This window comes from Dasypus novemcinctus, chromosome 27 (genome assembly GCF_030445035.2).
Source record: "Dasypus novemcinctus isolate mDasNov1 chromosome 27, mDasNov1.1.hap2, whole genome shotgun sequence".
Taxonomy (NCBI): Eukaryota; Metazoa; Chordata; class Mammalia; order Cingulata; family Dasypodidae; genus Dasypus; species Dasypus novemcinctus.
The window spans coordinates 49,968,993-49,995,088 of NC_080699.1; the positions used below are offsets into that span (position 1 = coordinate 49,968,993).

The following is a 26,096-nucleotide window of genomic DNA, read 5'->3' on the forward strand; positions in this document are numbered from 1 at the left end:
TAAAATGTAATTTGTGATTTAGAATGGTAAGATTTTGTAAACAAGCCAAATTAAACTGATTTTTAAAAATTAGTGAATGGGCTTTCCTCTTCCCCATCCCCCCGGGCCTCTCACCCTCCTTCCACAGCGGGCGGGCCTGCGCCTGCTGCAGGAAGGGCCCCTGTCCCAGCGCCCTGCCAGCTCCCTCTCCCCTTTCGCTCTCCCCGGCTCTTTCTCGGGTTCCGACCCTGCGCCCCCGCCCGGCCCCCCCTGCCCCCTCCCGGTCGCCCTGGCGCTCCCCGCTCGCCCCCGCCGGCGCAGCTCGGCTGCCCACGCCCGCCACGTGCAGCGGAGCTTGGGGGGATCTCTGTGACGTCACGTCAGCCCCCACCCTGAGTGGGAGCTGAGGGGGCGGGGGGAGAGAAAGGGGGATGGGGAGACCGCGCGGGAACGCGGGAGAGGCGCAGAGACGCCGCGGGCGGCGCTGGGTTTCCGGTCCCCCGGGCCCCGCCCTGGGCCCTCGGCGTCCCGGGAGCCCCTCCCCTCGCCCGGCTGTCGGCACAGGCGGCGCACCCCGCGCCTCGGCTCGCTGGGAGCCTGCCCGGGAAGCCGCGGCCCCTCTCGGCAGGGGTAGGCGAGGCCGTCTCTCCAGCAGGGATGTGAGATTACGCGGGGCTGGAAATTTGCTCCACTTGGAGACTCGTCCCCGTAGGTCATTTGGAGGTCGCAGGGCTGCGGTTTCCCCGAGGTAACGCGTTGGCAAACGGACCTTGCAAAGCCTTTTCCCCTGTCCACACAGACTCTAACAATCTTTGGTGTGAAGTCGAGCGGGAAGTAAGACCACGGATGGCCTTTACAACTAGGCTTCTTCCCTTAAATCTCGGTGCCAACCCAGCAGGCCGAGGATTAGCAGTCTCAAAGTAAAGGGCTGGTACTAAATTAGCCCCCTTCCCATTGGTGCCCACTGGAAAAACAAAACAGAAACTCCCATTTTAACTGGCAGTTTGTGATCTCAGGCCCAAGCAATTACCTGGAGCCAGGCCTCCACGCCAGGCATGCACAGTGATTTTGGATTATAAATCCTTTAAATTGATCCCCGGTCAACTCCGGTCTTGCACATCAGGAGATATATTTTAAATGGGTGCAGGGGAGAGAGCTATTTTCCAAACGGCTAAGAAAAAAAATCACGATTCTAAAACTGAGAAATATGCCACTTTTTATTCCAATTTAATCACTTTAGTTTCTGAAAGGATTTTGAAATCAAACTGTCATGGGGTAGTGTAATTTTCACTCTCTTTTGTGTGAGCATTATAGTTTACTAAAAAGCTAACTAAATGGAAAAAATGTCTACAATTGTGGATCGAAATAACATAATTCATAAATTCTAAAATATTTTAATGAAAAAGTAACCTGCTTTAGGGAGATTTCTCTACACTATTCCTAGGTCATTAATAAGAATTAAAAGTGTTTTTTATCACAAAAACTTTCCGTTTGGAGGAAATCCATCTAAAATCCAAGACCAATAATATCAAGGAAAGAAAGCACTTACACAAAAATAGCCTGAGGAGTTTTGTTGATGTAACCTAAAGTAAGCACACAAAATTTCAATAATTAAACTTTCCCTAAAAATTAAATAATTACTTTGTTTTGGACTGATTTTGGACTGTCTTTGGACTTTGTTGTGTAGTTCACAAAACTAAGGCGATTGTCAGAAATTATTTTTCAGCAAGTTGTTTTATTTCCTAGTATTTGCCTACCCTCCTTGGCCAGTGTGCTTCAGTGTGCTCCATTTGCTGTGCAGTGCTTTTTAGCATGCTCACAGCATAAAACTCAGGTTGGTCAAAACAAGCGTGCCTGGCACCTCCATTCCAAACTCAGGACTTGAGCTTTTGAGGTAGGGAGCCACTTCCCATCAGGTAAAGTTGTGCATCTCAATTTAAGAGATCAGTTAGCCCTTGAAGCCAGCCCAGAAGTCTGACAACCAAATTTGCCATGCAAGATTTGTCTTGATAGGGCAAGTTTAAGCATCAGCAGGCAGGATTTGGAGGACTTCTTTTAAAAATTATCCCCCCCATTATTTCCGCTCAATTCATTTACTACGCCTGGTCATTATATGAGCATGATATGCAGGTCTCAGGGCTTATTTTGACAACAAAATTAATTCCCAAATCACAAGGACACGTAGGCGTGAGCTAAGGAAGACTCCTTGCCCTTCCTTTCAATCCTTCGAGCCCAGCCCTCTGAGTTCTTGAAGATTTGCTTTGTATTGCTCTGCTTGGTCTTCAGCACTGAAGCATTGGAGTGTGGGGAGAATGTGTAATAATTAACTTTACACCCAGCGACCCCATCTTTTTCTTTTGAATATTATATTCAATTAAAGTTTTTCCACATTCCACTTAATTTTAACATATTATATTAGCATAATATCTTTGTTATAATTCATGAAAGAACAGTCTTTCAAACTTGTACTATTTACTATAATCCATCTCTACAAAAGGGTTCACTGTTACAAAGTCTTATGGTTTATCTTCAAATTATGATTCTAATAATGTATATGACCTAAAGTTTTCCCTTTTAACTACATTCATCTATATAATTTGGTGCTATTAATTATACTCAAGATAATGGGCTACCATTACCACCATCCATTTCCAAACCCTTTTAATAATCCTAAATACAATTTTTTTTACAGATTAAGCATCAACTCCCCATTCTCTAACCAAAATCTATCCCCTTATAGCCTATATTCTACATTCTAACTCAATGAGTTTGCTTATTATAATTCATTAATAACAAGAGAGATAATACAATAGTTGACCTTCTCTTTCTGGCATATTTCAGTCAGCGTAATGCCCTTAAGGTTCATCCAAGTTTAGCATGCATTAGGACTTCATTCCTTGATTTGGCTGAATAATAATCCATTGTGTAAACATATACCATATTTTACTTATTCATTCATCTGTTGATGGACACTGAGTTTGCTTCCAACTTCTGGAAATTCTACAGTTGTGAATAATGGCTCTATGAACATTAGCATGCAAATATCTGTTTGAGTTCTTAATTTCAATTTTTCTGATTATATTCCTAGAAGTGGTATTGTCAGGTCATATGGTAATTCTCTATTTACCATCCTGAGAAATTATCAAACCCTGCTCCACAGCAGCCACACCATTTTACATTACCGCCAACAAAGAATGAGCGTTCCTATTCCTCCTCAACTTCTCCAAAACTTATAGTTTCCCTTTTTAGTTCAGTAACAGCCATTCTAATAGGTGTGAAATGATATCTCATTGGGGCTTTTAATTTCATTTCTTAATAGCTAGTGATGCTGAGCATTTTTCATGTGCTTTTTAGGAAAATATATATCCCCTTTGGAGAAATGTTTATTCAAGTCTTTGTGCATTTTAAAATTTTTGTCTTTTTATTAATGAATTATAGGATCTCTTTATATATTATGGATATTAAAATCTTAATGGATAAGTGGTTTCCAAATATTCTCTACCACTGAATTTGTTTTTTCAGTTTCATGACAAAGTCTTTTGATGCACAAAAGTTTATAATTTTCAGGAGGTCCCATTATTATTTTTCTTCTCTTGCATGAGCTTTTGCTTTAAAGTCCAAGAAACCATTGCTCAATGCAAGATCCCAAAGATGCTCTGCTATATTGTCTTCTAGGAGTTTTATAGTCCTGATTTTACATTTAGTTATTTATATATTACTTTTTTATGTGGTATAAGATAAGTTCTCTTTCATTCTTTTCACATGGGTAGCCAATTCTCCTAGTTGTATATGTTGAAGAATCCATTTTTTCCCCAATTGAATGAACTTGAGAGTCTTTTACAAAATCAGTTGTCATACTGCTACCTTCTTGCCTGCATGGTTTCAGATGAGAAATCGACACTTAATCTATGGAGCTACCCTTATATGTGGTGGATCTCATGTGCTTTCAGGGTTCTGTTTGAGCTTTTGACAATCTGATAAATATGTGTCTCAGAGTAAGTCTGCTATGATTTATTGGGTTTGGAGTGTATTGTGCTTTCTGGACATGTATATCCATGTCCCTAATAAATTTAAGTGATTATTAGGATATAATTACTGATTAATTTCCAATGATTATTTCTTCAAACACTCCTACGACCCCACTTTCTCTTTTTCCTCTGGAAACCACAAATTTGTGGTTTCATTTTGTCATTTATCCCCCTGAGTCCCTGCTGATTTTTTTCCATTTTTTGTCTCTATTTTCTATCTACACAATTCCAGATATCTTATCTTCAATGTCACTAATTCTTTCCTTTGCCTGTTCAAATCTGCTTTTATGAGCTTCTAGTGTATTTTTCATTTCTCGCATTGTGTCTTTCATCATTGTAAAATCTGCTATCTTTTTACTTATGTTTATAATTCCTTTTGTATATTCCCCAAGCCTCCTCTTATTATCCTTTATCTCTTCCTTCATTTTACTGAGTTGATTAAGAATATTTCTTTGGACTTCCTTGATTAGTTCTACATAGTGTATTCTCTCCTGGTTTTTTTGAGAAAATTTGTCAACAAGAGTCATGCCCTTCAAGAAATACTAAAGAGGGGGATCAGATGTGGCTCAAGTAGTGGAGCTCCTGTCTCCCACATGAGCGGTCCTGGGTTCAGTTCCCAGTGCCTCTGAAAGAAAAAACAGACAATGAGCAAGAACAACAAGCACAAACAATGAGCAAACAGACAAGAGAGTCCTCTCAAGGAGAGCCGAGAAGAAATTAAAGAAACAAGAGATAAAGGGTTGGATTCAACTGTATAAAGGAAAATTATTGGTTAGAGTAACTAAAAGGATAAAAAAGAAATAAAAATAAAATATGACACATATAAGGCTAAAGAAAAAATGGCTAAAGTAAGTACCGCCCTTCCAGTAATAACATTGAATGTTAATGGATTAAACTCTCCAATCAAAAGACACAGATTTCCAGAATGGATAAGAAAATATGACCCATATATATTCTGTTGAGAAGAAACTCAACTGAGACCCAGGGACACAAACAGTTTGCAGGTATATGGTTGGGAAACTATTTTACCTGCAAACAGTAACCAAAACAAGCAGGCTTAACTATATAAAAATCAGACAAAATAGACTTTAAATGCAAAACTGTTGGAAAAGACAAAGACATAAATAAAAGGGGTAATATAACAATCATAACAAGAAGAATAAGAGTCATGAATATTTATGCACCTAATCAGAGTGCCCCAAAATACCTGAGGCAATACTGAGCAATCTGAGGAGGAAATCAAGAAAAAAATTCCATTTACAGTAGCAAATTAATGAATCAATTATTTAGGAATAAACCTGATAATGTAAAGGACTTGCACACAGAAAACTGCAGTCCATTGCAAAACAATATTCCATGTTCATGGATAATCTCTATGACTGTGGCAATCATCCCCATAATTTGTATCTTTTTATACTTTCATTTTCTTCCTTGTGCTCACACATTGCTTTCTTAATATCATTTTTCTCTCTTTTTTGTTGTTAGAGAATTTATGAGGTTATAGATCCATCATGAGTAAAATACTGGTTTACTCTACACCACCTCACCACCAACACTTTGCATTGGTATAGAACATTTTTATAATTGATGACTTTTTTAGAATTGTAATTTTTTAAACAGTAATTACATTTGTTGCCAATTATGAAAAATTATTAAAATTGTACTATTAGCCATCATCTATAATTTACATAAGCTGAATTTTTTCATATACCATTTTATTTTTCCATATACCACCCTATATGCTGGGAAGACTGTAGTACATTTTTAAAAAAATTCTTTCCCCTTCCCCCGCCAGTTGTCTGTTCTCTGTGTCTATTTGCTGTGTGTTCTTCTTTGTCTGCTTCTGTTGTTGTCAGTGGCACAGTTTCTTTTTGTTGCATCATTTTGTTGTGTCAGCTCTCCGTGTGTGCAGCACCATGCCTTGGCAGGCTGCACTTTCTTTCCCACTGGGCGGCTCTCCTTACAGGGTGCACTCCTTACGTGTGGGGCTCCCTACGCAGGGACACCCCTGCGTGGCACAGCACTCCTTGTGTGCATCAGCACTGTGCATGGTCCAGCTGCACATGGGTCAAGGAGGTCTAGGGTTTGAACAGCGGACCTCCCATGTGGTAGATGGACACCCTAACCACTGGGCCAAGTCCGCTTCCCTGTAGTACATTTATATGCTGAGTTTGGCTTAGAGTGGTCCCATTTGAGCAACAAGGAGGCTTTCAGGAGGTAACTCTTAGGCAATACATAATACTAGGCTAAGTGTCAAGAACAAGTTTGAAAGGAACAAATATCAATATCAAGGGTCTGGTGCACTGTTCTCTCCTCTTTCTCTGGGCATTGCCTATGTACTCCAGAATTCTTGTTCTTCATTACAGAATGTAGCACAACTGCCCAGGTTGGGAAGCCAACATTATTTCTGTTATTGTACCATTGTATGTATTTTAATAATTACAAATTTATTAACTGAAATTTGGTAAAAAAAAAAAAAAAGCTGAATTAAGCTATGGCTTTCAAAGTTGTGTCATTACACTTCACACCATTACAAAATATCATTTTTATTCTGATAATATAAAGGCAAGTAGTTTCAAATGTGTGTGTATCAGACAAATATTGTATTATATGTCTGATATGAAATATTTAGAATAAAGAAATTCATAGAGTCATAAAGTACAATATAAGTTACCAGGGTTTGGATAAGGGTAGGAAATGAATTTATGCTTGGATTGATGGGAAAAGTTTTGGTAATGAGTGGTGGAAATGGAAACACAATATTGTGAATGTAATTAACAACACTGAATTACATATTTGAATGTGGTTAAAAGGAGAAATTTGGGGTTATATATCTTGCTAGAGTAAACAATTTTTAAAAATAGCCCTGTACAACAGCAATGGTGAACCTTAATATAAACTATGGACTACAGTTAATAATACAACTATAAAAAAGTAACTTCTTAAATCAGTTAAAAAAGATGTACCACAGTAAAGCAATGTGTTAATAATAGTAGGATGATATATGGGAAGTCTGTATTTTATGCATAATTTCTCTATAAATCTACTTCTCTATTTTCTTTAAAAATAATAGACATATATAGACAATCAGTGTAGGTGACTAATAAAAATGTGTGTATGTGTCTCTGTATGTGTATGAATTATGACTGTGATAGGGGATGGAATGAGCATGACCTGCTGGCTTTCCCTATGACCCCAAATAAAGCCTGAACTCAGTACTAGATTTGTTACCCTTGTTCCTGGTATACGTTGATAAACATGGGGTGCCTGTAGAAATCTCTCTTTGTTGGCTGCAAATCAAGACCTGCTGATCTTGGGTGACCTCTGTTCACTATTGAAGTTATCCTTGCTCTAGTGTTTCCTTTGAGAGTGTTGGTCCATCCAGTGTCTGTGTAAACTGTGTCTGTCTTGGCACCCCAGATGCTTGTATTGACATCTCATTGCTATCTTCCTTGTGGTAGGACTCCACTCCAGGAGATGGTAGCAGGTGTCTTTCTCTACTGAATTACTGTTTTCTGAAAGGAAATTCATTAAATGAAGAATATCAGTTTGTTGTGTTCACATATTTACATCTTGGGAGTGTTACTAGAGTATAGGTCTGCATTTTGAAATATGATATTTATGGATTTTTCAATCAAAAGTATAGACCATGCTCTTAGTTGTTTTGGAATTACTACAGTGGAAGTAGTGGGTGAGCTTTCTACAATTTATGTCATTATGCACTACTAAGTGTAGGTCATTCCTTTGTCATCAGATATATGTAATACTTGAAATGTTAGTTCTTTGTAAAGCAAAGCCCTCCAAACGTAAGGTTTTTGGATAGAAAACATTGTTTATTTCTGAAAATGTGCACACATGACAGGAAGTAATATATCTGAGAGACTACAATAATGGCTTTTAGAGAACTTGGAGAATTTTTTAAGCAATAAGTTTGAGTCTGGGCCTCTACTAACAATTGTTTTAATTAATTTGAGTGGCCTCTTAGAAGAACTGATTTAGTCATTTAAAAGTTAAAGTAAATAAATACATGAGAGTGTGTTTTAATCCATTGCTTTTCAGCACAGGATTTTGAGAAACTTAAGTGCTATATTTTAGGTATAGGGACTATGGGTAAAGTAATTATAACAGTTAGAAAAGTACTCATGAATCGTACACTGTCAGTCAAAATAAATCTCATAAATGCATTATCATCATTAGAATACCATGAAATGATAAGTTTTACAAAATAAAATAAAGCAGAATAAAATAAAGAATAACCAAAAATACCAATATTGATAAAATAATCAAGGAAAGTTTCTCTGAGACAGAAATATTTGAGTGGAGACTTAGAGAAAATGAGAATGCAGGTAATTAGGGGAGAATCTTTTTCAAGCAGAAAAGCAGTACATGTAATAAGCCTAAGTGATAAATGAGTTTGTTAATCACAAACAAATGAAAGCAAGGTGGAAAGAAAGAAAGAAGGAGACCAGGTTGCAGAGGCTGCAGAGCAGATGAAACACTCATGCTCCATTGATTTCAGATGTTTCATTTCATGAGAAATAATTTGAAGGACTTTAAGAAGAGAATGAATTACATTTCAAAATGATTCTGCCTTCTAATTAAGTGGATATTGTGAGAGGCTCCCGGCCGCACGGCGCTTGCGCTGAGCCCGCCGTAGGATGTGACTTCTCCATCAACGTGCAGGACTTCTAAGGGAAGGGGGCGAAGACCTCTTTTGTGTTCCACAAACTGGGAAGAGCCGTGTCTGTGGTGGTGGAACAAGGACCCAAATTCCAGGGGCCCATGGTTGACAGATGCTGCCCTCGATGTGGTTGTGGAGGAATGGCAAACCACATCAGACAGGTGGCTCTGAGGCTGAAGGTCACACTGTCTTCTACACCTGTACTGACTGCAGGTTCCAGGAGAAGGAAGACTCTTGATCTTACTGCCGAGCTACTCGGCACTACCTTCCTCTCCTCTCCCTTGGAAGGTGAAGGATACTGAGTCTTCAAATCCCCTGTCCATCCCCTCTGGTCACAATGTCTTGCTCCCAGTAGGAGTATCAGAACCTTGAGTGGAGACTGCCATTGTCCTCAGGTCTCTTCTAAAGTTATATTCGTAAAAAAAAAAAAAAAAAAAAGTGAGAAATGTTGGGAAACCAAGATAGGAATTAGAGGTACCAGTTGGAATCATATTAGATATAATCTTAAAATCAATGTGCTAAAGCATAACACATTGGCTTAGTGCATTGTTGAAGATAATGAGATGTCAGAAGGCACTGAAAAATAGAGCAGGAAATAAAAAAGATAAGAAGTGCTGGTTAAGAGACTTTGGAAATTTGCAGCCAATGTACTAGAATGAAAACGATGCTGGGGAAATGTTTCTACAATATTGGTTATTTAGATGATGGAGACAAATGTTCCATCTCAAACAGAGAAGGAAATTGGACAAAATACAAAATAAAAATGCTCTTGAAGACCTCAGAGTGAAGAAATGCCATTGGAAACAAATGGGATAAAGATTTGGGGTCAAAAGAATACTGAGGAAAGTATATCTATATCAGGAAATGGAAGCTTTTCCTCAAGCATCTGTCTATTCTGAAAGTGGGAATGGAGGTGCAGAGAATCTAGTTAAGCATTTGAGGAGATGCAGAGAGCTTGTGGGGGAGACATTACCTTAAGATTGAGCCCAAAATGACTTTACCCTAAGAATAAGCCAAAACCAAACAGATACCTGTGCTTCCAGGGAATAGTCATATGTTTGAAAGTTCTCTATCCAATTAAGCTACATGAAATAGATAGTTCCTAAGTGACTTAAAGGAGTAAAAGTGCATCACCCAAAGAAGAAAACAGTATTTTAGTTATCAATTTGTCTCTTAAATATTTCAGGCTTAGCATTCAGTGCATATAAAAACAAAACCAAACATACAGGAAAATGATATCATTTTATAAAAGTCAAAGAGAAATGAGATCTATGGGGGGCCAAAGATAGTGAAGTTTTCAGAGACAGATTTAATACAACATATTTCAAGGGTTCAAGGAAATAAAAGTAATGATTGAGAATGTGGACACAGAACAGAAAATTCCAGAAAATCAACAAATGAACATTCTACAATGGGAAAATAAAATAACAAATTAAGGACTCATTTGTTGCTTATTACAGCATTTAATAGATAGCTTAGAAGAGAGATAAAGCAGAAGAATAACAGCAGAATTAACACAGTAAACTATGGAAAATATAGAAAATGTCATAAGTATAAAAGGGAAATAGTAAAATACTGCAGAGAGAGGACAGTGAGAATGAGTTAAGGAAATAACAGCTGATGGTTTTTCAGTATTTTCAATTTCTTTTACAATTTTCATATCTAATTTCCAAAACTAATAATATGCAGTACATGAAAAGACACAGTGGGACAAAAAATTGTGAGATATAGAAAATGGACTTATTCACTTAAGGAACGGTCTTTCATTTCCTACTGCTCCATATTTTCACATTTATCATGAAATAGGTGTCCATATATGTTTTGGTCTCCATCTGCACTCTCAATTTCTTATATGTTTGCTAGAAGAAACTGAATTAATTACATAGAGAATTGCTGTGGAAGGAATGGCTTCTTTCCCTCTATTTCTTCATGAATTCCCTTTATAGTCTTTCCCCTTTGAATTTCCATATGTATTTTAGACTCAGTGTCATTGATTGAATATTGAGTATTCCAATTCAGGAACCATATATAATTGGATATTGATCTGGCTTGAGTAGGTTTTTGACCAATCAGACTCAAATGGACATATCTGTTCATGTGTACCTGTTGTATTTCAAGATATAATTCAGTACTTCAGAGGTGTGTATAAATGCACACATTGTACCTTACCTTCCTGTGAATCAGAACTTCACCTGAATGTTTACACACCATTGAAGAGTAGTTCCTGTTTATGGGCAAAGGAAACCTCCTCCTCCACGTGCAGTTTGGGAAAACCCACTATGTTGGGCATCAGTCTTCACAATGAAATGAAGCAACATTGAATTACTGTTAGATGACTTCTCCCTGTTACCTGGTACCTTGTAGAGAGAGCTCTAGAGTATCATTTGTCAGCTTGTCATGTGGATAAATGTATGGATTTTGCCTTCAAAATTCTATCACTTTTTCTTCTCTGCATGCAATATGCATACGTTCTTAGCCCTATCCCTAGGCCCTATCCCAAAACCTAACCTCATTTTCTGTAAGTTGAATTTTTCTTCTTTCAATTTCCATAAAGAATAAAATGAAATACTAAAAATGTCTTTTCAAATTTTTGGATGTTTGTCCTAGGTTGCTGTAGTTTAATAGTATGTTGTCAAGGCTACCCAGATGCAATGAAAGCCTAAAATATAAACCTATAACTGTGAGGTGATAGCATACTAGACAAATGTACTCCTGGAGCCTTAAGAATACCTTAGCCACCATCAGTGTATTTCATATGATGAAACTAGAGTAAAAACCTAAATATATCTTTTACAGTCTGAATTCTAAATAAGATTGTGACCTTTTAGTAGATAATTCTCTTCTGCCCTCCTTATTCTCCTTTCCCTCTGGGATCACTTCAGTTTCTACTGTATTATGGTATAACCAATTTTCATTGTTATAGGTTCCAAATCATTGTTTTGTTTTTGTTGTTTTTTCATTCTTCATATCAGAGTTCTTCATTAATTTCAAAAAATACACTAAGTGGTTGGTGTTATACAATAAATCTCCTGGTTTAAGAATTAATCACCATTGCCTTCATTGTAGGGCACTAACCCAATTTCCCTTTGGCAATCAGCATCAATCCCCCTGGCCAATAAACTTTCATGTTTCTATAAATGAATGAGTAAGAATAATATTGACTATGGCTGCCTGACACAAATGTCTTCTCCTTTTGGATACTGATTCTTCTCAATAGCACTCAGGTACTTGTCATGACATGAAAATACTGGCCCCATAAGATGGGTCATAGGAAATGTACATTGTTAAAAGAATAATCAAATTGTGTCCCTGGGGTATTTAAAACTTGGACTGACACAATCTCTCTTCATTGATAGATGTGAATATAAAATTTAGGAACTGACTTTGTATTATCAACATGTGATCAAGTCAGGTCTAGTGAGTATCTGAGAAACTTATGCAAAGAGAAAAGAGAGATACAAGATGACAAAAAATGCCAGGTACCTGTTATTTCACATTTGTATTCTTATCTAGTAATAAAACTGGGACCTTTTATAAGAAGTCAACACTTACCTTGATATTTAAATCTTATTTTAAGGGAATAATAAAAGCAAAAAAATAATTTTAAAGTACAATAAAATTTCATAATTGCAATGATATAAGGGTTGATGAGGGCTAATTGATGTGGTTTTTTCTTATATCTCTAAAGTGGTGAAATTTATAGTACAATTGGCTGTAAATATGAGGGTTGATTTCTGAGCTCTCAGTTCTAGTACATTGGTTTATATGCCCATCCTTGTGCCAGTACCAGGGTGTTTTGATTACTGTGACTTTGCAATACATTTTAAGATCAGGAAATGGAAGTCCTCCAACTTCATTCTTTTTGAAGATGGCGTTACTTATTTACGACACTTATTCTTCCTTTTAAATTTGAGGACTGGCTTGTCCCTTTCTGCAAATAAAGTTATAGGAATTTCATGGAATCCATAAATTGCTATGGGTAGCCTTGGCAACTTAACTTATTCAGTCTTCAAATCCATGAACAGGAAATACACTTCCATTTATTTAGGTGTTCTTTATTTCTTTTAGCCTTTATGGTTTTCTGTGTATAAGTCCTTTATATCCTTGTTAAGATTAATTTCTAGACATTTAATTATATTAGTTGCTATTAGGAATGGATTTTTTCTTGATTTCTTCTGATTTTTCATTGCTAGTGTATAGAAACACCACTGATTCTGAGTGTTGATCTTGTATCCCACCATTTTATTGAATTCATTTATTAGCATTAGGAGCTTTCCTGAGGTTTTTTTTCCAGGAATTTCTGTATATAGGATCACAGCATCTGCATATAGGGAAAGATTTACTCCTTTCTTTCCAGTTTGGATGACTTTTGTTGCTTTTTCTTGTCTATTTGCTCTGGAAAGAACTTACTACACAATGTTAAATAGCAACAGTAACAGTGATCATCCTTGTTTTGTTCCTCATCTTAGAGGGAAGGCTATCAGTCTTTCACCATTAAGCAGGATGTTGGTTGTAGGCTTTTCATATATGCCCTGTATCAGGCTGGGAAATTTTCCTTCTATTCTTATCATTCTAAATGTTTTTATCAACAAAGCATGCTGGATTTTGGGCAAATGCCTTTTCTGATTGAATGAGATAACATGTGTTTTTCCCTTCATTCTGCTAATGTGATGTATTACATTATGTGATTTTCTTATGTTGAACCAACCTTGCATATCAGGCATAAATCCTACTTGATCATGGTGTATAATTCTTTTTAATATGCTGTTGGATTCAGTTTGCTAGTATATTCTTGAGGAATTTTACATCTATATTCATAAGACTTATTCTTCTTTAGTTTTCTTTTCTTATGGTATCTTTATCTGGCTTCAATATGAAGGTGAGATTTGCCTCATACAATGAGTTAAGAAGTGTTCTCTCTTCAATTTTTTGAAAGAATTTATGCAAAATGGGAATTAAGTCTTCTTGGAATGTTTGGAGGAATTCCCCTATGAAGCCATCTGGTCCTGGGCTTCTCTTAGTTGGGAGGCTTACTGTTTCAATTGCTTTACTAATAACTGGTTTGTTGAGATCTTCTATTTTTTCTTAAGTCAATGTAGGTAGTTTGCATGTTTCTAAGAATTTTCCATTTCATCTATTTTATCCAATTTATTGGCATACAGATATTTATAGTATCCACTTATAGTCCTTTTTTTGTTCCAATGGGGTTGGTAGTACTGTTTCCATTTTCAATTCTGATTTTCATCATTTGTATCCTCTCCCTTTTTTTCTTTGCCAGTCTACCTAAATGTTTTTTGATTTTGTTGATATTTTCAAAGAACCAACTTTTTTTTTGTTACTAAAAAGAGTTTATTGGGAAATGGGTGAAAAGAACAGAGCTTGCTGGGAAATGCAAGAGAAGGATGGAAATACACATCAAAATTTGATGTGGAATCTTCTAGGCAGAGAAAATGGGTTTTGGCTTGTGTGGTTATTATTTAAGGTATCAGTTATTCCTCCTGTTGCTAATGCTAAGGGGAGGGGGCCCAGATGTTATTGAATATCCCACCAATGGTGGGCACCAGTAGTGTCACCTGTTTGGAATATCTGGGACCCTCCTCAATTCTGGGACCCTAAAGTCAAGGTCAAGGTCTTGGCAGCTTCTCACTGCCATCTTGTCTGTTGGCCATGTTGTCTGTCAACCAAGTTGTCTGCCAGGCCTGCTGCCTTCCCCCTTTCACTATAATAACCTGCCTCAACTCCCCCCTCAAACAGTTAATGCCCTTATTTTTAAGGGGACACTGAGAGGCATTGATCATTCTTCTGTAGCTACTTCCTGTTGAAGAATCACATTTTGATTTTGTTGATTCTTTTGTTGTTTTCTGTTTCATTTATCTCTACTCTCATGTTTAGTTCCTTTCTTCTTACTTTGGGTTCAGTTTACTTTTTTCCCTAGTTCTTCTAATTTTGAGGTTAAGTCACTGATTTGAAGTATTTTTTCTTTTTCAATGTAAGCACTTAGATGTAGAGTGTGAGGTTAATTTCACTGTTAAATTTCTTGAGCCTGATAACTGCACATAAGGTGATTAAATAAGTGAATATCCTTCCTCAGAAACATACAGGGAAGTGTTGTGTTTGAGGATTACATGTACAACCTGCTTTCAAATGTTCAGAAGATAGATAGTAGATAGGTAGATAGATAGATAGATAGATAGATAGATAGATAGATAGATAATATAATGATATAGCCAAAATGGAAAAAAATAGATAATATAATGATATAGCCAAAATGGCAAAATGGATCTGGGTACCGTGGGTATGGGATTATGTTGGAGTTCTCTGTATGGGGTTTGTATTATTTCTGCAACTGTCCTGTAGATTTGAAATTATTTCAATATAAAATATTAAAAAAATAATATGTTGCTAAAGAGTCAGATGCAAGCTAGCAATCCTTGTGGTCAATGCAGCCCTTGTATGAACAGTGAAAAGAGTAAGATGAGAGTGAAACCAAAGATCACACAGACAGAATGTACATGCTTGAAATCTAAAGACTTGAAAATACCAATATTTCTCCCTTAGTTTTAAAAATGAAATTAGTAAAGTTGAGTTGAGTCTCTATGCGGGGCCTGTCATAACCCCTCTTACACTCTAACACACTTTCAAGACCAGGCAGACATAATTCAAGGAGGGCACTGACAGTTGGAGTCTTATCTGATCACCATGACCTGGCTTAGGTGTCCCAGGCCACAGAATGAAAAGTTTATGTGGCCAGCTTTGGGGGTCTGCAAGTCCTCTACCATGATACCTCCAAACCAGTAATCCAGATGGTTACAGTATGGGAAGACATTTATCTCTTTCTTTCCTAAGGCAGTCAGGAAAAATCTAGGGTGGCCATCCCTGCTGGTCTACAGAGCTAAGTCCATATCCCCTGGGTCATGAGATGTGATCACTGATGCATGGGTCAAGGTGTGGGGAAAGACCCCTCCCCCACATCCACTGAGGTCTGCCCTGGTTGCCAGGCAGTGGGAGATTCCTGGCAGGATGCTCACCATAGGGTTCTATCTTGTGTTGTGGCAACAGGTTCCTGGCAACCTGAGGTGACTCAGCAGAGGCCTTGGGAGCCTTGTATGGTCTGCTGATAGTCTTGATGCTCTGCACAATCCTGATCTTGGTGGCCTTGTGCCAAGTGTTGGCAGCTCTGCCAGAGGACTTTATACAAAGCCCAGATCTCCAAGGAATGCTGTGGAAAATGGTGACTTGGATAGTTATAGTGGGGATTTTTATTTTTAAATCAAATTATGATGGAAGGAGAGACAAAAAACTGGCCACTGACATTTCTGCTCTTCTAGAGGGAGCACAACAAATTGTTGATAAATTTCACCACACTGAAAAAGAATTTGGAGACTTTAAATCAACTATAACAGAAGCCAAACTCAAGAATGAAGTATCAGAAATTGTACATGTGAAGCCCATGAATAAAGAACTGGAAAGCCACAACTCTTTACTTGGACTTAAAGTAGTTGAGTCTAGAAAATCATGTAAAGGAGACATATCTATATGTTTACAAGAAGTTCACCTGATGGCTGACACGACAAACAAAACTCTGACCTTAGAAGACTCAACAAGGCAAATCCAACATCAAGTAGTTCCAACCAAATCATCCTTCAGAATCTCTCAGGTGAGTATAGAGCAGTTTCCCACATCAGTGACAGGGACTTTGGAGGAAAATTCCAGGCTTGAAAGAAGCATAAAACTCTTTTCACAGGAATCTCAAAAATGGAAGGGAAAGTTGGGCATATTTACTAAAGAGAGAAAAATCTCAGAAAACTCTAAACTACCTATGGAGTCATTCTTAGTAATAAAGTGGCTCAGATCAAACCTCCAGGTGAGCATTTGCTTAAGATTTGTGATTCAGCTGCTGTTCTTGAAGATAATATAGATCTTTGGAACATGGAATTGGGTGTACTGAAGACATCAGAAAATGGAGACCTCATAGTGGAAGAATCTAAAGGAGTGTTGATTGATGGTGTATGGTAACAGAAGAAAAAATTATTTAAGAAATCTAAAGAACTACACTGCACAGAGAGCCTTAAGTAAAACCATGGTCTTTAATTAAATAGTACAATTGTAAGAGTGTGCTATGATGAACTGTAACTACTGATGTTCCATTTCAAGGTGGTAGTGGGGTGGTATATGAGAATCCTGAATTTTATGCATGTTTATTCTGTGTACCCATAACTTCTCTAATAAAGAAAAAAATGGTTTCTATTATACAAATAAAATGATAGAAAAAAGAAGAACAAACAAAAGGTAGGAAAAATAGAACAAACACCAAAAGAATAGATTTAAACCCAACCATATCAATAATTGTATTAAAGAAAAATTGTCTAAACAATTCAAGTAAAAGGAAGAGGTTGATTTTATTTTAAATAGCAGAACCAATTATATTATTTCCACAAGAAACCCACTTTAAATTTATAAATACAGTTTATCATGTAAAGATCAATATACAGAAATTTGAAATAGCTGTGTTAACATTAGAAAAATTACATTTTGGGGCAAAGAAAATTATGAGGGATAAGGAGCAACATTTCAATATAATAAAGAGTTCAATTCACCAAGACTAAATATTGTTTAATTCAAACTACATGAAATAATGTTGCTACTACTGAATGGAAAAACAGAAAAATCAACAATTTTATTTGGATATTTCAAAACCCTCCCTGAAAAAAAATAGAAAATAAGCAGAAATTCATTATAAATATAGAGAAGACTTAACCTATATAATCACTAGCATAACCAAAAGATATTTATAGAACACCTAGCCAAAGAACTACAGAATAAAATGTCTTTGCATGTGCATGCATTCCACAAGAAAGAGTATACTCCGAGTCATAAGACAAATTTCAAAAATTACAAGTGATTGAAATCATGCAAAATATATTATTTTAACCAACAGAATTAAACAAGAAAACTATACGGACCTACTTCAGAGTGGCAGGAAGCTCAGATCATAGACAGTGGTTTCATTTCATTCTTGTACTTCTTGATTTCTTATATACCAGTAGTACATAGCAGCAGGGCCACTTTAGAATAATCATTATAATGTACATCGGGCAAGGATGATCATAATAATTGCTTCATCATCATGATATTTTGTATCAAATACTTAATCAAAATTTCCCTTGGGACTGAAATACAGCCTATTAAAGTTTGGTTAATTTGTATATTGAAAAAATATTGGTATTACAAGAAACAGCTGCCTTGATATTCTATATCAGAGAGTGACACCTTCTCCCCACAATTGTCAAACTCAGCATGTTTACAAACTAGGAATTCTAAATAAAGTGATGGCTTCATCCCTTTGTGGACACTGGTACAGGTATGTGCTGTAAATCTTTCTCATAGCTTCTACCAGATTAGTGGTCATTACCAGTGTGCCTTTAAATTGGGAAAGTAATATACCAAGACTTTGAACTATTTTACTAATTAATGATTCAACAAAAATCACTTAATTAAAATCAGGGCTTAAAAATTATGGTGATCAGTTCATAAGTGAACTCTTGACAAGAAGCTGTGTATGGCCAGAAGTATGGATTGATAGCAATGTATTTTAGAGGTGGGTAATGGTTTAGTCAAATTCCTGTGGATTTGAATGGAATGTAATTAGAATGTTGGTGATAATGATGTCCAGGAGAGTTATGTGGGTGAATTTCTTGGAATAGCTACAGAATGTGAGAATATTTATATCTCATGGAAATGATATCAAAGGAATCCACTTCTGAGAATGTTCTCAATCACCAGGTGGACAAAGTGAACCTTTCTGTGGATATTATACTCCTTCTTCTGCACAGTTCTTACCCAATAGGCCTACAAACAATGTAGCAATGGAGTCATGGACCATGATGAATGGACTCAACAACGTAAACCTATTCTCATGAAGATTCACCTGGATAGCAAGTGGCCAGCTGAGAGCAGAGATCCTTGTTGAACCCTCCAGCCCATTCCTCATAGAACCAATCATTTGTGGTGGGCTGATTACATAGAGGCCCTATTGATTTGTTCTCATATAGATCCTTACTGTGGATATGGATTTTCATTCCTTAACTGCAATGTTTTTTTATCAGTATCCCTATCTATTGAGTTACTGAATGCCTTCTTTGCCATTATGGGATCTCACACAACATTCTTACTGATGAACTCATTTTACAGCAAAATGTGGTGAGCAAAAGGCTGACACACATGGCAATCAGGTGACTTGGTGAAATTAACCTAATGATGACTCAGTCATGACCCTAGCTGGAAAACAACTCTCTGGAAAGGATATTTCTCTTTCCATTTAGATTCTGAGTTCATCCCCAGTGTTTAAGCAGCATTTTCATTATGGTACATGTCTACTAAATGTTAGATGAATTTATATCTGAGTTTATACCTGAATAATTTAAAGGAATATGTATTGAAGTATCTTTAAATTTTCTTATTAGAAAATTTGACCAAATAAAGATACATGTATTAATTTAATTATAAAAATGAATTATTTTTCATAAACCCAACTAATTTAATATGTGTAGAAGACAAAGTATTAATAAGCAAGTAGTGAACCTATACATCATGGAGTAGATAGCACAGAAAATGCATGGAATAAAAGAAATATAAGATAAAATTTCTGATCATGAGTAGTTCACATTCTAGTTAGAGAACTGACAAATAACTACAATATAGATGAATGATGTATGTCTTCTGAAAGTACAATATGAATAAGGATTCATTTTTTTTCATTCCTAGGAGACTCGAGAACAACTTCACAAAGCAGTTGATCTTTCAGCTGGATCTTGATAGATTCATAAGCAAGCAACATAAAGAGAATAAGAAGTGGCCTTGTGAACAAATTATATAAAGATCATTTATGTAACAAGAAAGAACTGTGCAAAAAACATGGTATAGCTAGAGACAAGTGAGTTTAGTTAAGTATGTTTGGATAGAGAGAAACACATGCTAAGACTGGAAAGGTTGGTTGTTGCCAGATAGTGGAAGCTTCTGTAAACCACGCTAAGTAATTTGGGATTTTCCCTGAAGGAAAAATTGGAGGATTTCCAACTGGAAAATCACTTTCCTGCCTGTGCAAAGCATATGCTACAGCAGGGAGAAACTGGATAAAGAGAGGTAGACAAGATGGAGAAAAGGAGACAAATCAGAGCAGCATATAGGGGATAAAATTGCACATCACCTCTCTAAGATATGCCCAGAAAGAATAAGGCAAAAAGAACTATAATATTTCTTGATTAAATCTTTGCATCATATTCTAAATGAAAGTTTTAATTTCTGTAGTTATTCATCTCAGATTTATTCATCATAACGGAGTTATGATCAGTTTGTGTTTGTATATATCATTCATCATCTGCTAATTTTGAAACATATTGCACAAGTCCTTGAAATCACTAATATGGAGGTTAATTCTCTTGTGCTAGTACAGATACTCTGAGGAAAGAAAAAAATTTAAATCCCATTTTAGGTAATAATAGAAAATGATAGCTGTTTCTTCAGAGTAGATTTCCTTGAAAACCCAGAGTGGATTTTCATGATCCCCACTCCTAGTGTTCAGAACCATGTAATACCTCCTCGAGTGTAGGTGGGATCTGTGACTTGCTTGTAGCCAATAGAACATGCCAATGGTGATGGGATTACATTCTTGTGCTTACATTATATTATATGACTGTCTTGATAGATATCTTGCTCTAGAGACCCTTTTTGCTGGCTTTAGTGGCCATGTTTGAAAAGACCACACAGCCAGGAACTGTAGGTGGACTCTAGGAACAGAGAGGCAAGCAGCCACTTGCATTGCATTACATTACATTGCACTGCATTGCCCAGTGATAGCAAGGAGCTGGGGTCCCCAATCCTACAACTGCAAGGGAATGAATTTTGCCCAAGACTAATTGAACCTGGAAGCAGATTCTTCACCAGAAGATCCCGCAAGTGAAAGGGAGCTTTGATCAACACCTTGATTGTGAGCTCATAAGCAGAGGACTCAACTAACTGGCTCCTGAACTACTGATTCACAAAAACTATGAGGTAATATTGTGTGCTGTGTAAAGCCACTAAGTTTTTGGTGTGTTTTTTTTTTTGTTGTTGTTTGTTTGTTTCTTGTTATTTGGTCTCAACTTTTTTTTTAAGATTTATTTATTTATTTATTTACCTTTTCCCCTCCACCTGGGTTGTCTGTTCTCTGTGTCTATTTGCTGTGTCTTCTTTGTCCGCTTCTGTTGTCATCAGTGGCACGGGAATCTGTTTTTCTTTTCCTTGCGTCATCTTGTGTCAGCTCTCTGTGTGTGTGGTGCCATTCTTGGGCAGACTGCACTTTCACGCTGGGCGTCTCTCCTTATGGGGCACACTCCTTGTGCATAGGGCTCCCCTACACTGCAGGGATACCCCTGCATGGCAGGGCACTCTTTGCATGCATCAGCACTGCACATGGGCCAGCTCCATACGGGTCAAGGAGGCCCGGGGTTTGAACTGTGGACCTCCCATGTTGTAGATGGACACCCTAATCACTGGGCCAAGTCCGCCACCATTTTTGGTGGTTTTTAAATGCAGCAATAGAAAACTAATACACCCCTAAATTTAATAACTCAAAATACTTTGCACATCACTGAAATCTGAGATGCTTCTTTCTTTATGCTATTTAACTGATTCAAATTGAATGTATTAAACAATTACTTGGATGAAGAAGAAATGAGAGAAGAGAAGGGAGAAGTGCTCAGCAGAGAAAAGATGACAAGATAGGAGGAAGGCAGGAGCACAGGGTTAGAAAGCACAGAGAAGGGTGATTTAAGTAGGTAAAATTTTGGCAACTAATCACATTTCAGAACTATAGAGTTATTAACTTGGCACCATTTAAACTTCTTTTAAAATCCCTTCCTCTTCTCAGTGTTGTGATCTTAAAGCTGTACCTGTCAAATGAGGACCTGACTAGCTTGGGGGCTTCTTTGTTTCCTGGATACACCAGACCTAGGTTGGTTCATGGGGACACACTAACAATCAAATTCCTCCCCATCCAGAAATCCTGGGAGAGGAAAGGGGAACAGGAGTGGGTGAGGTCAAAGAGAGAGGGCCTCCCCTGGGCTGAAAGCTGCACTTAGAGCTTATTCAAACTCTGTCAGGCACTTTATGACAACTAGAATATTTCACATGTATGATTTCCCCTTAATATGGACTAGAGTGGACTCGTGGTATTCTACTATAGAACTATTGTGATTCTAGCAATGGAAGAAATTGTATCATTGATGTGAAGACAGTGGCCACTTGAGGTGTTGAAGGCCAGGAGTGGGACAAAGAGGTATAATTTGGGGCCATTTTCAGTACTTGGAATTGTCCTGAGTGACATTGCAATGACAGATATGGGTCATTATATATACGATCATAACCTACAGAATGAAATGGGAGTGTAAACTACAATGTAAATTATAATCCATGCTTAGTGGCAATATTCCAAAATGTGTTCATCAATTGCAATGAATGTATCACAGTAATGAAAGAAGTTGTTAATGTGGGGAAGGATGGGAGATGAGGGGAGTAGGGCATATGGGAATCCCTTATTTTTTTTATGTAACGTATATAATCTAAGTATCTTTAAAAATATATAAAAAGGGGAAGTGGACTTGGCCCAGTGGTTAAGGCATCTGTCTACCACATGGGAGGTCTGCAGTTCAAACCCTGGGCCTCCTTGACCCGTGTGGAGCTGGCCCATGTGCAGTGCTGATGCGCGCAAGGAGTGCTGTGCCACACAAGGGTGTCCCCCGCATAGGGGAGCCCCATGCGCAAGGAGTGTGGCCTGTAAGGAGAGCTGCCCAGCGTGAAAGAAAGTGCAGCCTGCCCAGGAATGGAACCACACACATGGAGAGCCGACACAACAACACAACAGCAAAGATGATGCAACAAGAAGAAACACAGATTCCAATGCTGCTGACAACAACAGAAGCAGACAAAGAACATGCAGCAAATAGACACAGAGAACAGACAACTGGGGCAGGGGGGAGAAGGGGAGAGAAATAAATCTTTTAAAATATATATATATAAAGTATATTAAAAAAGATAAAAGAAAAATCTAAGAGTAAATATACAATGCCTATATTTTTCTCATGCCTTATACAATTCCTTAAGTAACACTGGCCAACCTAAATGATCTTTAGTTGGAGCAATTTTTTCCCTATTCTTTATACTCAAAAGTATTTCTGAGTTTTCAGGACAATATTTTCTTTTTTATTGTTGGACAAAAATGAGAAAAAACAGGAGAAACAAATTGTACATCAGAAGTCTTATTTTTCTCTACATGTGGGCAGTATTTGGAACACAAATATTGCATAAGTTTTATAGATTCATTTTTATTATGAAAAAGTTGTCAATCTTTTTGAATGCAGATTTTTAGAAGATAAATGATACACTGAAAATTGTAGAGTATGAATTGTAGAGTGTAAAGTGTAGTTATGAGCAAATACTTATAAATTTTCTAGTCCTGACATTTCTGTATTTTGTCTGAAGAGAAGGAATAAGAGAGTGAAACTCTAAAGTACAGGTACTTGGATATGAATCTTCATATTAGATGTCTTCTCCATTATGAAGTCATCTTTTTTAAAGTGCAGAGAACTGCACAGCTTAGAAGAAAACAAGGTATGTATGTTCTGAAATTATTTGGCCTCAGAGATAAAGTATACACTTTAGTGACCACTGGATGCACACATGTAGTTCCAGAAATTATCAACAGTCTGAGATAATAAGCAAATTTATTTTAAAATTTTTAAATGATTTGTCAAAGCAGACATGGTTATAGAAGTTTTTCTGCCAGGACTTTAACTCCTTTCTGCCAAACATTAAATTCATTCCTTAAGGTTTAAGGGAAAACATATTGAGAAAGTAGTTTCTGATAATGCAAGAAAAGCATCTCTGTTATTTCCTTCTTTCTACTACCTTTGGCATAAGTTTCTTGTTCTTCTAATTCCTCCAGGTGTGCTATAATGTCTTTAATTTTAGCTCTTTCTTCTTTTTTAATGTAGGCATTTATGGCTGTGAATTTCCCTCTCAACACTACTTTTGCTGATTCCCATAGGTTTTGTTACATTGTGTTGTCATTTTCATTTTTTCAAGATTGTTACTGATTTCTTCTGCAATTTTCTCATTCACCCACTGATTGTCTAAGACTGTGTTTTTTAACAGCCATATCTTTGTGCCTAATCTGCTTTTATTCCCCATACTGATTTCTGGCTTCATTCCGTTGTGTTCAGAAACATCAGCAGAAAAACAATACAGCAAAAAACAAAAGAAAGGAAAAAAATAGAATGAATTAAAGGCCAGAGAGATGAGAAAAGAATCAAAGAAAAAAAAAATGAGAGAAAATGAAAAACATGAAAATATGAAGATCAAAAAAGAATGGATGGAATGGAAGGAAAGCATCAGAAGCCAGAAGACAGGAAAATGAAGGAAAGAAGACAAAGTAGGTTCAAAAAATAAGTAAATGAAAAAAAAGAAATAAAGAAAGGAAAAAGAACAAACAAGAAACAAAACAAGAATAAGGAAACAATCCAGGGAAAAGAGCCTTCCCTCTTAGGCCCCTAGGGACCTAACTCAGGCTGCTGGTGCTTATCAGTTAATCACCCTGCAGCCTGCCCTCCTCAGGAGATGTATCCAGTTTTATTCAATACAATAAAAGAAAAGGGGGTAAAAAATCCAGAAAAGCACAATAAACAAAAACCAGCCGGTAAAGCACCATAGTAGAAACTCAGCCTAGAGGTTCCCTATCACAAAGGGACAGATATATGCCTTATCTCTCCCCAGATCACTTCTCTTAGGAAGTACAGGGACTCACACCAGGGACATTCTGCACACAAATCAGGAATTCCCCCCACTAGGCCACAGCTGGTTTATAGACTTAACAGGCTTTTGAATGCTTATCTGGCTCTTCCCACCCTTGTTTCCCCTAGGCGAGTTGGACTTCTAGCAGTTTTTAGGGTGGTTTGGTGCCTGTCTCCCTAACCAAGTTCCTTTCTCCCAGGAAGGCTGGGTGTGACGGCCTGCCTAAGCAGAGACCCCCTCCCCTTTCCCCAGGGCAAACTCAGAGCTGACTTTTATCATCTGCAGTTTCAAAGGGTGACCAGGTGGGCAAACCCATGGAAAGGAAAACACTCTCCACCCTTCACCAGACTCCTCTTCCTCCCAGGAAATGCTCCCTCCCACTAAGCTGACTAGTGAGAACCAAGTGATCCACAGAGGGTGGGGTTTACCTCTCCTCAATTTCCAGCCACTTGAGGTGAGCAACTCATGGTTTTCCCTTGGGCTCTTTGACTATCCGGCTCCCTCCTGAGCCATGCCCTGCTGGCTCCAGCTCTGTGGATGCCCTAAGGACCTCACTCAGGTAGGATTTTACCCCATCTCTGCTGTTTTTTGCAAAAGAGCTAAGCAGCACCTACCTATATTGATGCCATTTTCCTAGAACCACAGTAAACCCCAAATAAATTTGATAATTGGTTTTTCCACTTCTGAAAAAAAGGTTGTTGGGATTTTTAATGGGATTGCATTGAATCTGAAAATCACTTTGGGTAGAATTGGCATCTTAATGATATTTAGACTTTCAATGCATGAATGTCCTTCCATCTATTTAAGTCTTCTTCAGTTTTGTTTAGCAATGCTTTGTAGTTTTCTCAATACAGGTTCTTTATGCCGTTGGTTAAGTTTATTCCTAAATACTTGATTATTTTGTTGGTATTATAAATGGATATTTTTTCTAATTTCTTTCTCAGATTGCACATCAGTAATGTAAAGAAACACTATTGATTTTTGTGTATTAATCTTGTAGCCCACCATTTTGCTGAACTTGCCTATTAGTTCTAGCAGCTTTGCTGTGGAATTTTCAGGAGGTTCTAGATATTGGGTCTTATCATCAGGGAATATTGAAAATTTTACTCTTCCTCTCCTATTTGGGTGCCTTTATTTCTTTATCTAGCCTAATTGTTCTAGCTAGACCCTCTAGCACAATATCCAATAACAATGGTGACAGCGGGCGTCCTTGTCTTGTTCCTGACCTCAGTGGGAAAGTTTCAGTCTTTCATCATTGAGTACAATGCTGGTTGTAAGTTTCCCATATATGCACTTTACCTTTTTGAGAAAGCTTCCTTCTTGTCCTACATTTTTTGGTATTTATCAAGAAAGGGTGCTGTATTTTGTTAAAAGCCTATTCTTCATCAATTGAGAGGGTCATGTGATTTATCTTCAATTTATCAATGTCATTTATTACACAAATTCATATTCTTGTATACCTGGGATAAAACCCACTTAATCATGGTGTATAAAATTCTTTTAATGTGCTTTTTGTTTCAGTTTACAGAAATTTTATTGAGGATTTTTACATGTATATTCATTAGAGATATTGCTCATTATTA

General features: G+C 37.2%; 1 long non-coding RNA gene across 1 annotated transcript in view; it reads left to right on the forward strand.

Moving 5' to 3' along the window:
• The first annotated feature begins 501 nt into the window (after nucleotides 1–501).
• Nucleotides 502–26,096, forward strand: part of LOC139437760 (uncharacterized) — a 44,994-nt gene continuing 19,399 nt past the window's right edge. Inside the window, exons 1-2 of the long non-coding RNA XR_011647673.1 lie at nucleotides 502–727; nucleotides 19,453–20,739. This is a non-coding gene — a long non-coding RNA (uncharacterized lncRNA). The remainder of the gene's footprint in view (nucleotides 728–19,452; nucleotides 20,740–26,096) is intronic.